Below are 8,897 nucleotides of genomic sequence, written 5' to 3'. Positions count from 1 at the left end.
GATTGTCTCATAATTCTGAAAGCTAGAAGTCTACAATTAAGGGTGTCAAGAGACTCAGTTCTTTCTGAGAGTTGCCAAGGAGAATCTACCCCATTCTTCTCTCCCAGTATCTAGGGATTTGCTGGCACTCTTTGGGGCTCTGTGGGGTAGGTGGCGATCTTCTTCTTCCTTCTCTCTGTCACTTTCCATATCTCTGCATGTCTATCTTTGTGCCCGATTTTCCCCTTTTTAGGGGTCTTTTTAGATTAGGGTCTACCCTAACAACTTCATCTTAACTTGATCATCTGCAAATAATGTCACTTTCACAGCCATGGCCTTAGGACTTCAACAACTTTAGGGGAATAAAATTCAACCCCAAACAATTATACTGTGAGAAAATCCTTTGATTTTATTGAGAACATCACCTATACCATGCCAAGAGAGCTAGGCAACAACCTCATCCATGCCTGATTTAGAGAAAGAGAGATTTATCCAGCTTTTAGCATGAATTCTAAAAGCTCCCCTCAATTTCCACGATTACTTTGGCAAGGCATTTTGTCTGGTTGATTATTCCATTGTTTAAAGCATCCTCAAATAGACCATGTCTATGTTCCCAGTACCTTATGTCATATACCAAACATCTTAAATTACATAGATTTTATTACTGCATATAGCCTTGCTTATAGGTAGGTATCATAAAGGAAATGCTTCAAGGACCTCATAGTTATCTGGAAACAACAAAAAAAATAGGATATCTATTAGAAAAATATTAGTAATAAAATAAAATATTTTATTACTGCATATAGCCTTGCTTATAGGCAGGTATCATAAAGGAAATGCTTCAAGGACCTCATAGTTATCTGGAAACAACAAAAAAAAATAGGATATCTATTAGAAAAATATTGGGTAGCCAAGACAATTTTTTCTCAAGTAAAACATGTTATGTTGAATACCTTCAAAAGAAGGAAGAAGATTCAGAAGTGCTACACTTTCTGGATTCACACAAACTCTGGCATCCATAGCATCAGATCTCTGCCACCTCAAGCTGTCAGTAAACAACATACCTAGTATTTGAACATGTTAAAAATTGTCTGATAACTGAACACAAGTTCATCTGCCTGATGCATAGCAAAGTCAATCATAGACAGGTTGCAGCAAGCAAAGAGTTTTTTGGAGAGGTAGCCGAACAAGAAGACAGGAGTATAAACCTCAAAACTGCCTCCCTGAAGTGGGAGAAATTTAGAGTTTTTTCTAATCATAGGGCTTGAAATTACATAAATATTGATGAAAAGGACAAGAAAACACTACTATTCATGAGGACAGATGGGGAAAACCCATTGAGCAAACATATATGTAACATGTTCATCCTGTGTTCACTTTGGAATGGGGACTTAACATCAGAATGAAGCAAAATTCAGTCCCTGATGTAAGGAGGTTATCTTAGGACAAGGGGAAAAGGCTATGAGCATGCTCCAAGAGCTGGCATAAACTGGATGGAGTCAAAGGAATGGAGGGCCCTGTTAGTTCATGGGACCATATCAGTTGACCTTGAGTCCAGGCTTCTGCAGAGGGAGCTAGTGGATTTATTAGTGTGGTGTGACAAGACACAGTAGATGATCTGGGGGCAGAAGTTCTCTGAAAAACAACCTTTAAATTTTGTGCTAGTTTCAACCTTATTCATCCTATGGGGGCACAATTTCAGTCCTACTATAAATGCATGCTCTTAGGAGATTTTCCCAGAAGCAATGATAGATGTACCAGATCTGCTCTAGTGTCTCATCCTGAATCCTCTTTGTGACTAAGATCAAGCAGGTTAAGAAGATAAAATGGTGTCATGTTAACTGCCCCACATGGGTATGGGCTTTATTTGTGTCACGTGCTAATTTCCTACAAATATGAATGGTGGAGGATACTACCAAAGCTTAGAGCAGAATTGTTCATTGAAGATATGACTAACTGGAAGTTTGTCCTGTGAATATACCAGAAAAGGCCAAGTATTCATATATTTTAGAGGAACAGAGTGAGAGAAAGAAAATGGAGCCTTAACTTCAGGTATGAGTTCAGCCATTATTAGACTTATTTGTATGTGCTTTCTTAAAAAGAAAGTTGCTATTTTTTGGGAGGCACCTGAGTGGCTCAGTCGGTTAAGTGTCCGACTTCAGCTCAGGTCATGATCTTGCCGGTTCGTGGGTTCAAGGCCCGTGTCGGGCTCTGTGCTGACAGCTAGCTCAGAGCCTGGAGCCTGTTTCAGATTCTGTGTCTCCCTCTCTCTGACCCTCCCCTGCTCACGCTGTCTTTCTCTCTCAGAATAAATTTTTAAAAAGTTGCTGTTTTAGATAGAAATACATTTTGCCTGGAAGTACATTCTTTGACTTTTCTGTTCATTCAACCATTTCAATGATGCTGAAACATTTTCTGGGTAGTTTTGAATGAACTATACTTATATAGATATAAAATTATAATGATAGTATATATCATTATATCAATACAAAGAAAACATAATGGTTAAGAGCATGAAATCTAGAACCAAAATGCCTGAGTTTGACTACCAGCCTAATAGTTATGGGCACTGAGAAAGGAACTTACCCTTATTTTGCCTCAGTTTCCTTCTTTGTAAAATAGGGATAATAGATTTATCTCATACAGTTATTGTGAGAATTGAATTTCAGTTGACCTTTCCACAGCACAGGAATTAGGGGCACTGACACCCCCCCCACATATAGTAGAAAATGTGTGCATAACTTTTGACTGCCCAAAAACTTAATTACAAAGAGCCTATGGTTGACCAGAAGTCCTACCAATAACATAAATGGTCAATAACATATATTTGTGTGTCGTATGTATTATATACTATATTCTTACAAAAAAGTAAGCCAGAGAAAATAGAATGTTACTAAGAAAACATATGAAATAGAAAATACATTTACAGTACTCTACTGTACTTATGAGAAAGATCCATTTAAAATTGAACCTGCACACTTCAACTGTTGATCAAGGGTAAACTATACTTAATATACATTGAATTAAATGACTGTACATACTTAGAACAATGTCTAGCAAAGTGTTATGCAATTAATGTTATAAGTATTAATTGAAAACATAATATTTATTTAAATCTGTATTAAAAATTTAAGAAGTTTTAAGAAAACTATGTGTTTTGAATTTTGATTCCATTAAACTGATATCATGATTTGGAAATCAATTAATCAATTAGATTAAAACAGGTGTGATTGGAGAGCAATAAAACATAGTATGTCATTATGCCCCAAGTGTTGTATATTGGTTTCAAACATAATCACGTGCTCTTCTCCTATTTTTCTCTGCAATATGACTTTGCTGCTCCTCACACCATGAGATGTAGAAAATTTCCCTGACCCTTGGGTCTGGGCTGGGCTTCTGACTTGTTTTGACCATTATAAGATGATGGCAGTGACATTATGTTGAGCTCTGGAGTTTATGTCTTAAAAAGAATTGAAGCTTCCACCATAACACAGTTGGAACTCTGTCCTGGGACTGCCGTAGATATAAGGTGGTTAGCTGACTGGAGGAAGAGAGGCCCATGATGGAACATAGAGTTTTCCTAACAACACCAGCACCACCTGTCAGACATGTAGGTGAGGTCATCTTAGACCCTCCTGCCCAACTGACACTCAAGCTGAGGCACCACATGAGTGAGCCCAAGTGAAACCAGCCAAGGAACTGCCCAGTTAACCCACAGAACCATGACAACCAGCAACCTGCTACTGTTGTTAGCCACTGAGTTTATGAATAGTTTATTAAATAGTTTGGTAACTGGAACTCCGACTGATGCAGAGAAAAATGCAACTCCTTTTTAGAGGGTGCGGGCATGGGGTCAGTAAAGGTTTCTTGAAAGATGTGACATTTTAATAGGCTTTTAAAAATATCAGGAGAAAGATCGGGAAAGAGAATATGAGATCGGGAAGAAATTAGAAAAATTGACAAGTTTTATGTTGAAGTGTAGTAAGAAATAAGATTGCATTTATAGGGTTAAAAATTTATGGAGAGCTTTAAAAGCTAGTCAAATATACCAATGTATAAAGTAAAAAAAAATACCAAGATTTAAAAAAAAAATCTTGCCTCTTTTAGCACTTTCAACTTCATACTATTTCTTTATACAAAAAATATTTGAGTAGATATTCTGTGTTATATACTGTAATAAGGTAGCTAAGTAGTACCTCCCCAAAATTCAAGTTCACTTGTAACACATGAATGTGATCTTATTTGGAAACAGGGTCTTTGTGAATGTATAGATGCAGTCGTATGGATTAGGATAGAACCCTAAATTCAATGACTAGTGTCCTTGTAAGGAGAGTGACATTTGGGAACATAGACAAAGACACTGAGATACAGAGATTGGAGCTTTGCAGCCAAAAGCAAAGCAATGCCAATAGCTAGGAGAGATAAATGCAACAGATTTTTTTCTTAGAGCCTCTAGAAGGACTCTAGCCATGTTGACATCTTGATTTTGACTCTAGCCTCCAGAACTGTGAGAGAATAAAGTTTTGTTGTTTTAAGCTCCCTCCTCAGTGGTACTCAGTTATGTCAGTGTTAAGAAACCAATACAGAACTATTTTGGATGATGGCGATACAACAAGAACAAAATAGGCAATTTCTTAGTTATCTTCATATGTTAGCTTTTCTCCTAGACTATAAACTCCTGAAGGAAGGATCTCTCTTGCTGATCTTTGTTTTCCATGCAGTTCCAGATACACTATAGATAGTCAAAACATAAAGATTCAATGAGCAGTGTGGTAGATAATGAGGAACAATCAAAAGTTGTAGAGTGAGCAGGATGGAATTGAGATGACATAACTCATCTATTAGCTACACTGATGACTAACTGCTGGGGGGATCTTGAGCAGGGTGTTAACCTTTCTGACTCTCACTTCATCTGTACAACACCAGCTCTAATACCTACCACTTGATATTGGATGAGAAGACTTAAGGAACATGTAAAGTGCCCAAATCATGATTAACTGCTCAATAAAATTAGTTTCTTCTTTTTCCCTCCTCAGTAATGGTAGAGGGGAAGCAGATTTTAGGAAGATTTGGCAATGGGCCATCAGGTGGATGAGAGGTGAGGGAAGGTGTTAGAGCATTCATTTTGGAGACAATAGAAGAAAGCTTACTGTGACATTATGAGGAGATGAATTGGAATGGTGACAATGTGAACTGAAAAGACAAATACAGAAATAAACCTAAGGAATAACCTATAGAATTTAACCATTTGTTGGGGAAGGAAAGAAGTACACTGAATCAGAATATTCACCCTGACTCCTAAGGTAGTAGCTTGAGATACTGACAGCATTACTAACAGTCAGGGAAATTCAGAGATTTGGTTGTTACAGCTGGAAGATAAGCTTGATTTGGTTAGACTGAATGATGATACGGCAGAAAAATAAAGGCTTCTAGGACAAAATAAGGCTGCAGTGGAGGAGAGAGTAAGAAATGTAGATTTGACCACTATCTGAAGACAAGTAGCAACAGAAACCATGAAAGTAGATGATTTCACCGGAGGCGGTATGTAAGACAAAAGCAAACAAACATGAAGTCAGATCAGAATCTTGATGAGAAATAAGAAAGACCAGCAACTGAGAATAAGAAAATGTTGCAGAAATCATGGTAAAATGAATCCTTCAGTTTATCAATGATGACTAAATGAAGGTCTCATTTGAAAGAATCTGGTGGTTCTTAATGTCTCGTGTGACAGGCTGCAGACATGGATGGTCCCTAGGAAAGATAACTTTTGTAATAAACATCAATTGAAACTTGATTTAGAAAATGTTATATTTGTCTTTACATTTTAGGTATACCAGTATATTGTAGAAAAGCTATAAAGCAGTGTAGACATTTAATCTTTCATGGCCAATGTTGGAGAAGACAATATCTAGCATGTATATTTTTCTTTCCTGTTTGTAGTTACCATGATTCTTTGAACTAGCTAAAAAGGTAATGGCTTTAGGAAAATGCTTTGTGATTAAATGTAGGTAAGTGGCCTATCTTTGTTTCTAGATGATATAGATTCATTGTTGAACTTAGGCATGTATAGGCAGTATTTGGTGGGGGAATGGGGTGGAGACAGACATTTTAGAAGTCTGTTCTGTCAATGTGAAGAGACTTGGAGAAAGAAACTTATCCTGAAGAAAATGTTGAATTCATGAGAGGTTTATGGACTGGTATGGTGGGGTCATCTGAGTGTTTGCTCCTCTGTTTTTGTACCTTATGTTGCACACATCTCTTGATTCCCCAACACAAACCCAAGGATGTCTACCACCCAATCTTGACAGTGAAGTTCAATGGGAAAAATAAAACAAGACAATGATTTCCTTAACGTCTCTGAGACAAAGAGAGAACAAGGCAGCACTCTCTTGGGGCCAGGTAAAAGGGGTCATATAAAAGAGGCATTCTCTTGGCCTTTTGAGCAATAATATGAAAACAATAGCTACCATACAGACACTAGTGACCTTCACATCAATCACTGGCAGACTCTGGGAAGAATAGAAAAAAAAATGGCAATAATTTGATGGAGAACAGGCAACAATTTGATGGAAGACAAAGGACTAAAAAAGAAATGGCAATAAGAAGTAGGAAGGCTGGAGTGTATAGCATCTCTTAATTCCTGTGAGGATGATGGTACTTTGACTTCTAAATAGATTATTTTATTTCAAATATCTGTGGACCCATCTATGACAAAATTAATTTCTGCCAATTTGTTAATATAAGGAAATGTTATGTATAAACTTATCATCATATATCATTAAACTATGTTAGGCCTAAAATATAAAACATTCTTCCTTCTCTTTTTCTTTCTACATTTCTACCACTCAGTAGAATGCTGTATTACAGAAACAAATATCCCAAATTCTAGTTCAGAGACCATGCTTCTTGTAGAAGAGTATAATTGCATTACCCATGGTCAGTTTATAAACCTATGATATAATGCTGAAAATTATGATTTTGAATATATTGATTTTAGTGTGTAATTTGTACTGGCAGTAATTTTCCACTGGCCATAAGGAAGAGCTATTTTAATTAGCTCTGATAATTCAACCATGTCAATTGGAGATGCACATAAACACACACACACATACAAATACACCAAACATGCACACACAAAATCCTCAAAAATAGCATAGGATTTTAGTTTATTTTGTATAAGTGAATCACAGGTCTTAGCACATAGTAAGTACTCAATAAAATAGGAGCTACTATCATTATCATCATGAAGAGTCACTGGCTAAGAATAAGCCCTCCTGGGGATGAGCACTGGGTGTTATATGGAAACCAACTTGACAATAAACTATTTAAAAAAAAAAAAAAAGAATAAGCCCTCCTGAAAAGTCAGAGCTACATTGTCTTGATCACTCTATGGTACTCTAAGAAAATAGGCTCAGGCATTGCTTTGTCAGGTAATGGTTTGTAAATATAGTTGCTTTAAACAAACCATATGCATCAGGAACAGGAGATATGCTCCTAGAACTCTACCCCCAAGAACCCTTCTATTCAGCTTACTCTATCATTCCAGTCTGTTCATCATTTAAATTCCTATGACTGTGGCTTCTTCTAGCAAGATATGACATACTTTACTGTCTTGAGGTCTAGGTTCTGATCCTAGATGTACATGATTTTGGTTGTTAGCTCTGTGACCTTGGGCAATCTATTTAACATCTTTGTAATTCATTTTCTTCATCTGTAAAATGAGGTTTATGATAACAGCTAGCTCCTAGGACTATTTTGATAAAATAAGTATTCATTACATAGTAAACCATTGATATAAATCAGCTCCTTGTATTTCTTGATGCTACTGATGCTACTGTGGTCTCTCTTTTGGTGATGACTCTACACTATCTGACTTCAGCTGTGACTCAGTGCAAACACACATGTTTGCAGCCCTGAGTGAACTTCAGGACTGTCCCTCTCCTCCCCCTTTCTTATGATAATTTCCCCAGCTTTCCTTGCACACATGTGTTGGTCAGTATTTAGCCTAAGGCTTGAGAAGAACCCTTAACAGATATCTAGAGCTCTCTCTTTCTCTTTCTCTCTTTCTAATTCTCTTCCTCTTTCTGGGCAGCAATCTCCTCTTTTGTACTCTGCTCTATTTTTTTTTTTTTTTTACTCTCTCTGCTCTATTTTTTTAATGTTTTTTTTTTTTTTTTTAAATTTCTGAGAGAGAGAGAGACAGCATGAGCAGGAGAGAGTCAGAGAGAGAGGAAGGCGCAGAATCTGAAACAGGCTCCAGGCTCTGAGCTAGCTGTCAGCACAGAGCCTGATGCGGGGCCTGAACCCATGAACTGTGAGATCATGACCTGAGCTTAAGTCGGACGCTTAACTGACTGAGCCACCCAGGCGCCCCTCTTGTACTCTACTCTATAAACACTAGCCACCATAATCTACTCTGACACTTGAACCCATCTCTTCAACTCAAGGGAGACCACTGAGCTTTACTTAAACTCCCTCTTCCTACCCCATAAGCTGAAAATTCCCTCTAGGCTAACAGCTGAAGCAACTGTAGGCCTTACTTCATTTTCTGACTCTCAGGAATCATTATCCTGCACTTCTTGATGGTCTGTGTGTATATAGAACATTGTTTGATATACTTTGGCTATTCTTTAATCTTGATTCTGTTGGGAGGATAAGTCTGAGCCATGTTACTCCCACTCGTCCAGAAGTGGACGTTGCCCAAGTAAAGCATCTCTTAACCATGGCTACTAGATAACTAGTAAATTTGACTTACATAGACTGTAATGGTTTTACATTTCCCTGATATATATGCAAATCCTGGATTATATGGTGGTTCTAGAAACTGTACCTTAGAGTGTTATAAAGCTGATCTATAAACTCAAGCCTTCTCTTCTCATTCTTCTCAACAATAAAACTGACCAATTATTAACTTTCTG

This window comes from Hyaena hyaena, unplaced genomic scaffold, assembly GCF_003009895.1.
Source record: "Hyaena hyaena isolate Hyena2069 unplaced genomic scaffold, ASM300989v1 scaffold_255, whole genome shotgun sequence".
NCBI classification, from domain to species: Eukaryota; Metazoa; Chordata; class Mammalia; order Carnivora; family Hyaenidae; genus Hyaena; species Hyaena hyaena.
The sequence above is the reverse complement of the archived record's forward strand: the minus strand, read 5'-3'. Positions refer to the sequence as shown.